Here is a 7,500-nt window from a genome sequence, read left to right as displayed (position 1 = left end):
CGGAGCTGGGGCCTGATTGACTGCTGCCTCTCTTGAAAGCGCCAGGCAAGGCTGCCGCACCACCTTTTTGACTCCACACTGTGTTTACATACATACTACACTACACTGCATACACGCACAGATAGCCCAGAGTGAACGGTCACTACTACTACTCTCGACCTGTGACGGGCTGTGTTTGGAGAGGGCCTTGTCAACCATTGATCATCATCGGGAACTAAGTACCAGGGATCAATGTTGCAAGGGGTTATCAGCGTACGGCGTCCCTACAGGAAAGTATGCTATCTCAGTGGATTGAACGGAGCTGGGGCCTGATTGACTGCTGCCTCCTAGAAAGCGCCAGGCAAGGCTGCCGCACCACCCATTCGACATACACACTGTGCATCCACGTACACAATGCACACACAACATGACATTCACCAAGCGTTAACACTTTCCCCCACAAACACAAGTAGTCAGACGTAGATTACACATTTCCTTTTCACTCTCTACTAAAATTCCATGTGATTTTTTAATATCACATGGTTTCGCCTTTTTTTTTCCTGCCAGCCTCGGCTGGAGGGAGGGGCGGGTGGGGAGGAGCCTTCTGCTTTGCTGTCCTGTCTCTACCACTGGTAGTTAGTAGATAGTTTTCACAAACAGCCTAGTAAGGACCTAAGGGTCTGTTGCTGTTTGTCTTCCTTTGTATTCCTTTGTATATATTCCTCCTCCTCCTCCTCCTCCTCCTCCTTCTTCTCCTTTAATTGCCCTGTGTGTGTGTGTGTGTGTGTGTGTGTGTGTGTGTGTGTGTGTGTCTGTCTGTCTGTCTGTCTGTCTGTCTGTCTGTCTGTCTGTCTGTCTGTCTATCTGTCTGTCTGTCTGTCTGTCTGTCTGTTTTCTCTGTCTGTTTGTCTATTGGTCGGTCTGTCTATCTTGGCCTCCTCTAACCTCTCTCCCTCACCTCTCTCTCTCTCTCACGCCCACACACGCATTTCCATCAACACACCTGTCACTTAAGGCGCCTCCTCCTCCTCCTCCTCCTCCTCCTCCTCCTCCTCCTCCTCCTCCTCCTCCTCGCTATCAACACTACCATCACCACTATTTCCTTCATTGATAATAGAAAGTGGAGAAGGAGGAGGTAGAGGAGGAGGAAATGGAGGAGTAAAAGGAGGAGGAGGAGGAGGAGAAGGAGGCTATGTCGACAGGTAAAGCCTCATCAGTAAGGTGTGGACAGAGAGAGAGAGAGAGAGAGAGAGAGAGAGAGAGAGAGAGAGAGAGAGAGACCTTACCTTTCCCTGACTAATGATCTGTGTTACCTTTCCACGTTTTCCTCCCTTTTTCCTCCTTCCTCCTTTCTTTCTCTCTCTTCCTTCCTTCCTTCCTTCCTTCTCTCTCCTTCTTTCTCTCTCCCTCACCTGTACTTAATTATCCACACCTGAGTCTTACTTACCTAATTATTTATTTTTATTTTTAGTCATAAACTTAATCTTCTTCTTCCTCTTCCTACTCTTCCTTCTCTTCTTCCTTTCTCTCCTCTTCCTCTTCTTCCTCCTCTTCTTCCTTTTGACTTATAGGGTAACTATCTAACTCATAATTTACTTCAATCACTCTTCCTCTTTCTTCTTCTCTTTTTCCCATCATTCCCCGTCTTTCTTCTCTTCTCTCCTCTTTCTTTTTCTCTTCCTCCTTCTCTTCCTTCTCCATTCCTTCATCGTCTTCCTATTCATTTTCCTTTCTTCTTTTTCCTTCTCTCTCTTGTTTTTTTTTCTTCTTCCTCTGCCTTTTTTTATTTACCTTCTTCTTTTCTTCTTTTGTTTTTCTTCCTCTTCCTTTTCCTCTTCCTCTTCCTCTTGCTTACCTACGAGCTAGCCATTTTTTTTTTTTTTTCATAATTATAAAGTTGTTCTCCTTTTCTTCACTTTTTCATCAATTATTTTTTTGCATTTTTTTCAGTTTTTTTCATCATAATAATTAAGTTTTCTTCCTCTTCTTCATTTTCTCATCCTAATTATCGTTTTTTTTTTTCTTCAGTTCTTTTTTCATCATAATCAAATTTTTCTTCTTTTTCTTCGTTTTTTTTTTCCCCTTTTTTTCAGTTTTTTTTTCATCATAATTATTAAGTTTTTCTTCCTTTTCTTCACTTTCTCATCATAAATATCAAGTTTTTATCTTTTTTTCAGTTTTTTCATCATAATCATCAAAATTTTCTTCCATTTCTTCACTTTGTTCATAATCCTCAAATTTATTCTCCTTTTCTTCACTTCTTTTATTATATTCTTCGACTTTTCCTCCTTTTCTTCACTTTTCCTCTCAATCATTAAGTTTTCCCTCCTTTTTATCTTTCCCAGTTTTAATTATCATGTTCTTTTCTCTTCTTTTCTTAATTCATCTTTATCATATTCCAGTTTTCTCCTTTTCTTGACCTTTTCTTTTATCGTAACCATCCAAGAAAAGGAAGAGGAAAAGAGGGAGAAGGAAGAGGAAGAGGAAGAGAAGGGAAAATGAAGGAAAGGAAAAGAGAAAGGAGAGGAAGAAGAAAAGGATTAAGAGAAGAAAGAAGAAGAGGAGAAGAAAGGCATAGGAAGAGGAAGAAAAGGGAAAGGAGAGGAAGAAGGAAAGAGGAAGAGAAGGAAGAAGAAAAGAAAAATAAAGAGGAAGAAGAGAAGAAAGACCAGGAAAAATAAGGAAAAGGAAGAAGAAAAGATGAATGAAATAAATTATGTTTGAAAATAGTTAAACAAATCAAGGAGAAGAAGAAGAGGATCAAGTTTATGACAAAAAGCAAAATAAAAAAAAAGAAAGAAAGAAAGAAAAAAAAATCGTTTCCTTCGTGTTCTTCCTCTCCTCCTCCACGCCTTCGGTAGCTCAGTTGGCAGAGCGGTGGACTGTAGTGGGTGAGTGGTGAGTGGTGAGTGGGAGCAGACATCCATAGGTCACTGGTTCAAATCCGGTTCGAAGGATACATTTTCACTGACTGGTCTTCGCGATACAGGACGAACCAGTGACCTAACCTGACGCATTAGGAATATCATTTGTTTTTTTCTTTTGGTGTGTGTGTGTGTGTGTGTGTGTGTGTGTGTGTGTGTGTGTGTGTGTGTGTGTGTGTTTTTAAGTTGTTGTGGTGGTTGCTTGATTTATTTTCTCGCGTGAGTCATTTTCTTCTTCTTCTTCGTCTTCTTTTTCTTTCCTCTTCCTTCGTCTTTCTTCTTCTTCTTCTTCTTCTTCTTCTTCTTCTTCTTCTTCGTGAGTTTAAGAAGTTGTATATGATTTATGAGATAGAGTAATTTTCTTCTTCGTCGTCATCGTCTTTTTTTTTCTTTTTCGTCATCATCATCATTATCTTCTTCTTCTTCTTCTTCTTCTTCTTCTTCTTGACTCCCTGACTGAAAATCTTCCTCTTTCCCGTACTCTTCTTCCTCTTTATTGATTTCTTCTTATCCTTCTTTCCACTGGGTGTTGAGGCAAACCGTGACTTGGATGGCAAAGAATTGAAAATAAATATAAAAATGAAATATGTGTCGTGGTGTATAACATTTTGAACGAAACTATTCCCGACTATATACTTTCCTTACCAAACCAAAAGATATTCGACACTTCCTATTAGACAGCAAAATCAACTGTACGTTCCTCACACCAACACAAACACCGGGGCTCGCTCAGCACTTTTTTTTTTATAGTGGCGGCGCTGCACCTGTGAACAGTCAGGAATCCCGGCGCTACATTTTCTTTTACAACACACTTACTGCGCATCTTTGTAATGGAACAGTTTAACGCTCCACACCAACTGTACGTTTTTCGCGCCTTAATCGTATCGTAAGTCCCTTCTTTCATCGTTTTACCATTAGTTGTTTTTTTTTAAATTTTTTAAGTGATTTTAGTGTAATTAGTACTAACTATTTCTATTTTATATGTATTATTGTGAATTTCATGTATGTATTTTTAAGTATTTGTGATGTTTTTCTGTTTGAATAATGTTATAAGCTGTTTACATCTATTCATTCTTTTTATGCTCGAAATATTAACAACACGTAAAAAATAACCACTCTCTCATTCTGATTCCTTCTCACTCGCTCACTAACTTAATCTTATTCTCTCCTCCTCCTCCTCCTCCTCCTCCTCCTCCTCCTCCTCCTCCTCCTCCTCCTCCTCCTCCTCCTCCTCCTCCTCCTGACTGGCTGATGGACGGCTGGCAGGGCTGAGAGACTGGCCAATAACAAGCGGGTATTGGCTGTCTGCTCAGTGATTGGTGGGTGAGTGGGGAGTTTGATGAGCTGATTGGTGGCTCACTGCGTCTCTCTCCTCGTGATTGGTCGCTTGAAGGGGTGTCGCGTGAGGTGATTGGCTAATGAGAGGTGTGGTGTGAGGGGTGTTTGCTGTTGTTATTGTTGTTGTTGTTGTTGTTGCTGTTGTTTGTGTTTGGTTTGTGTGATATTGTGATTCCTTCCTGTTTCTCCTCCTCTTTCTCCTCCTCTTCCTCTTCCTCTTCCTCTTCCTCTTCCTAATCCTATTCCTTTTCATCTTTATCTTAACCTCACTTCACCTCCTCCTGCTAACCTAAACTAACCTCGTCCTCCTCCTCCTCGTCCTCCTCCTCCTCCTCCTTCTCCTCCTCCTCCTCCTCCTCCTCCTCCTCCTCCTCCTCCTCCTCCTCCTCCTTCTTTTATTGGTAAGATGAACGTAAAAAAGGTAAAAATATGAAAAAGAGGACACGAGACGAAAAGGGGAAAAAATAAGGGGAAGAACTGAAGGAGGAAAGAAGGAAAAGGGGAAAAATAGAAAGAAATAAGGAAAAAGGAGGGGACGAGATGAAAATAAACGAAAAGGGAATAATGATATGAGAGATGACTTGAAAAGAAAAGTAGAAATTTTAAAGGGAAAGAAAGAAAAAGAAGAAAATATGAAACGAAAGCGAAAAAAAAAAAAAATAAGGGGGAAGGAATGAAAAAATATTAGAAGAGAGAGAGAGAGAGAGAGAGAGAGAGAGCGTGTTTTGAACGTGTATCGGCTCTCATTAATCGAGTGAGATCGGGTGTAATCGGCTTGCTGCTCACTTCCCTTCCAATTAAGAGGCGAACTGTCAAATGGCCTCGTTGTGTTGGGGAAACGACGAATATTAATTGACAGAGAGAGAGAGAGAGAGAAGGGGGGATAGCGAGGGAGGAAGGATAGACGTACTGTACATTCTCTCTCTCTCTCTCTCTCTCTCTCTCTCTCTCTCTCTCTCTCTCTCTCTCTCTCTCTCTCTATCTATCTATCTATCTATCTATCTTTGTCGTGTGTATGTGTGTATGTACGTCAGAGAGAGAGAGAGAGAGAGATGGCGGGTAGTGAGGGAGGAAGGATGGACGTACATTCTCTCTCTCTCTCTCTCTCTCTCTCTCTCTCTCTCTCTCTCTCTCTCTCTCTCTCTCTCTCTCTCTCTCTCTCTCTCTTTTTTTTTTTTACAAACTGATATTACAAAGGTAAAAATATTAAATAGCCAAAAGTTCACGGTGAGTTGCCGAGAACTATCTTTGACATAATATTAGTACATGAGAAATGCAATGCAATACAAAATAGTAAAATAGTTATATAAACTAAATAGTAAAAATTGCACACAATAATACAAGATGCCATTTGTTACATAGACTTTCTGGGATATACACGCCCCTTTCACTTTTCACTAATTATCTTTTTCCTTGAAAGATTCACATTTACTTGGTTAAAAATTTTCTTGCCGAAAGTCACACATTCACTTTTGAAGGCCAACATTTTCATTTCAAAAGATACACTTTCATTTAAAACAATACGCTATTACACTTTTAGCCATTTATTAGCCTCACACTTAAATTTCTGAAGAGTAGGAGCCTTGTGTATATCTGTATCACTCACTAAGTTGTTCCAAAGCCTAGTGTATCTTGGCACAAAAGAACGGAGGAAGGTCTCCGTCCTGGCGAATGGAACAGTGAGGTGATTCTCCGTGCAAGCCTCCCTCGTGTTGTGGGGTGAGGCGCGGCCCACGGCTGCCGGAGAGCAGAGAGGTGTGGGCGCCCTCCTTGTGGATCTTGTAGGTGGCACACAGACCCGCCACATCTCTCCTGTGCTGTAGAGGTTGTAGGAGGGGAGCTTGCTCGTCTGGGAGAACCTTAGTAGAGATGAGCCGCCGGGCACGGTCTTGGACCTTGTCAAGGAGGCCAAGGTAGGAAGGGGGACAAGACGACCAAGTCAGAGGAGCATACTCCATGACGGATCGGACTTGGGCGGCGTAGAGATTGGTCACCCCTCGAGCGTCAATGAGATGTGAAACTCGTCTGACGCAACTTAACTTGCCAGCGGCGTTGGCAGCTGTCTTTTTGACGTGGCTGGTGAAGGAAAGGCTGCTGTCTATTTCAACGCCAAGAATGGTGACAGCAGACAGCAGAGGCAACGCCAAACCATCCAGACGAATGGGAGGGATGGGGATGGCAGGGGGACTGCGTCGTCTGGTGACAAGCATGACTTGTGTTTTATCACGAGCCAGGTCGACTTGCCACCGTCGTCCCCATGAGGTGATGGTCTCCAGTGCTTGGTTGATGAGGGCGACAGTAGCTCGGTGGTCAGTACTGTCGCAAGGGAATGTGAGTGTGCAGTCGTCGGCGTAGGCGTGGGCTTCAGGGATGAGCTGCAGTAGGTCGTTAAAAAACACATTCCATAACAGTGGACCAAGCACGCTTCCTTGTGGGACACCGGCACCAATTGGGTGGTCCTGCGATGATTGTCCATTTACCACCACACAGAGATCTGTCCCGCAGGTAGTCTTGTAGAAGGTGAAGTAGGCTTCCACACACGCCCATGCTGCGTAGTTTGGTGGCGAGGCCAGAGTGCCACACTCTGTCAAACGCACCTGCTATGTCTAGGGCGATGACAAAGCTGTCCTTTCCTCTGTCTAATGTTTGGTGCAATGCGGTGGACAGGTTTAATAGGATATCATTAGTTGACCTGTTGGAGCGGAAGCCAAACTGTCTGTTGCTGAGGAGTCTATGTTCGTCAAGGTAGGTAGTGATTCTTTTGGCAATCATAGACTCCAAAGTCTTACCAAGGACAGGCAAGAGGGACACAGGTCTGTAATTTTTCGGTTCCGTCTTTGTCGCCTTTTTATGAATGGCCGCTACTCTAGCCACTTTCCAGAGTGAGGGCCACTTACCAGTGCTCAGGCAGAGCTGGAAGATGGCAGTGACAGGTGCAGCTAACTGAGAGGCACAGTGCTTCAAAACGTGTGGTGATAAACCATCTGGGCCCAAGGCTTTCCTTATGTCAGTAGCTTGTAACTGTCTCCTCACCTCCTCTGTGTTGATGATGACGTCCTCGATTGTCGCATTGGTGAGCCGCGGCACAGCAGGGGGAGGACGTCCAAAGTCAGGGACAGTCATTTTAAGGGAGAAGTGAGAGGCCAGCACCTCAGCCTTCTCACAGCTCTTTGTGGCGATGGAACCGTCGGCATTGTTGAGTGGAGGTATGTGATCCTCCAGTGAGAAGCCTTGCAGGTCTTTAAGGGCGGCCCACCAA

At 43.3% G+C, this 7,500-nt stretch overlaps 1 non-coding gene across 1 annotated transcript; it reads left to right on the top strand.

Annotated features, from left to right (window-relative positions):
• The first annotated feature begins 2,830 nt into the window (after window positions 1-2,830).
• Trnay-gua lies at window positions 2,831-2,936 on the top strand. The gene is made up of 2 exons: window positions 2,831-2,867; window positions 2,901-2,936. It is a non-coding gene; the product is annotated as a tRNA-Tyr (tRNA).
• Window positions 2,937-7,500: the final 4,564 nt, after the last annotated feature.

This window comes from Portunus trituberculatus, chromosome 36 (assembly GCF_017591435.1).
Source record: "Portunus trituberculatus isolate SZX2019 chromosome 36, ASM1759143v1, whole genome shotgun sequence".
NCBI classification, from domain to species: Eukaryota; Metazoa; Arthropoda; class Malacostraca; order Decapoda; family Portunidae; genus Portunus; species Portunus trituberculatus.
The sequence above is the reverse complement of the archived record's forward strand: the minus strand, read 5'-3'. Positions and strand labels throughout refer to the sequence as shown.